Here is a 1,813-nt window from a genome sequence, read left to right as displayed (position 1 = left end):
TATATATGGCATAAGGTTTTACTACACAGCTTGGACTTATGATCCTCCTGTTTCAGCCTCCCCAACACTGGGATTACAGGTGTATGCCACCATACCTGGTTTCAGTAGCTGGCTCGGCTCCTGGGGCTAGCATGGCATGTGGTACCAGGGATTGAACCCGGGTCCTTGCACTTGCCAGGCAAACACTTAGACCACTGAGTTATCTCTGTAGCCCCCAGCTCTACTTTTAATTGACATATAATAGTTGTACATATTCATGGGCTACAGTGTACTGTTTTAATACAAGTATGCAATATGTAATGCTCATATCAGGGCAATTAGCATGTCTACCATTTCAGACATTTACCTTTTTTTGTGTTGGGAATATTCAAATTCCTCTCTACTATTCTGTAATATTAAATTGTTATCAAAAGGGTCATGTTGCCATGCTATGGAACATTAGAAGTCACTCCTCTTATCCAACTGTGCCCCTGAATCCCATTAATTTCTAGGCCTTTTTTTCTTGGTGGCCTTAAGTCTGGATCATCTGAACTCAGTGAATCAAAAGTTGAAGTGATCATGAACATCCCAAAATGACATAGCATTGAGGCTTCTTTCCTGTCATGCAGTTCAGGCGGGACAACAAGAGAAGGTGGCATTGCTGCCTCCCCCGCCCCCTTTAGACTGTGATTTCTCAACCCTGTAGCACTGGAGCAGGTGGAAGCAGGTAAGTTTCCACTTGCTCAGTCCTGGTATGGGGACCTGGCATGGATGTTCCCTCGACTTGGTAGGTGTCTCCTGCCGACATGATTGCTTTATGGCCCCCATGGCCAGGACCTCTCAGCTGGATGATACACTTTCCTCAGGGTTATTTCTTACTCCTTCTGTAGCCCTAGGGACCTGGCAATGCCTCGAGCTTCTCTTGATGGAGATATTTTGTCCTTCCAGGCCACCATCTAGGATAAGACCCTGGCCTTCTAGGCTCAATCCTTTCTGTTGCCCATGAATTATGCCTTTGCCCCAGCAATATCATGAATATGCTTTCTGTCCATCATCTTCTACCCAGCCTACCTTTTCCCATTTCAGTTGCTCTGCCTTGACACCTTTGACTGAGATATGGCTGGGCTGGGAGCTTACAGCACAGCTCTCTCCAAAGAAATCCTCATCCAAGGTCTTCCCTTGACTCCTTTGTGCCTTAAATATCCTTGGCTACTTTGTAAAACCTGGTCTAGCATTTCACTTTGGAATTTGCTATTTGTGACTCAGCTAAAATTTCTATTTTAACACCTGATTGCATTTGATTTATGGCACATCTTGAAGTAAAACATTATTATCTGAATCCTGAGTATTCATGTGACATTTATTCTATTTTTCAAGCATAAGATACCATCTAGCTTTGGGAGTTATTTCACAAGCCAGGCCTTCATGAATCCAAGTTTGGGTTCTAGGGAATCTCTCATTAGACAGAGAGCTGTTATTTCAAGCAAACTGTAAGACTTTGGGGTATTCGCAATGATACTCTAACCCCAGTGGCTAAAAGAGAGCTGTTCCTTCCTGTTTCTGAGCATCTCCAGTTGTTTGTGATAGTGGAGTGGTGGCACAGGATAACTTCTTCAAGTGTAGATTGAGAGGGAGGGGAAGGTAAGTAGAAGAATAAAGAATTAGAATGTGGTAGTTGGGCATGGTAGCACAAGCCTGTAATCCAAGCACTTGGAAGGCTGAGGCAAGGGGATTGCTGCCAGTTCAAGGCAAGCTTAGATGAGTTCAAGACCAGCCTGAACTACAGTGAGGCCCTGTCTCAAAAAAAAAAAAAAAAAAAAAAAAAAGAATTAAG

This window comes from Octodon degus, unplaced genomic scaffold (genome assembly GCF_000260255.1).
Source record: "Octodon degus isolate 3935 unplaced genomic scaffold, OctDeg1.0 scaffold00222, whole genome shotgun sequence".
Lineage (NCBI taxonomy): Eukaryota > Metazoa > Chordata > Mammalia > Rodentia > Octodontidae > Octodon > Octodon degus.
This window is presented reverse-complemented; position numbering follows the sequence as displayed.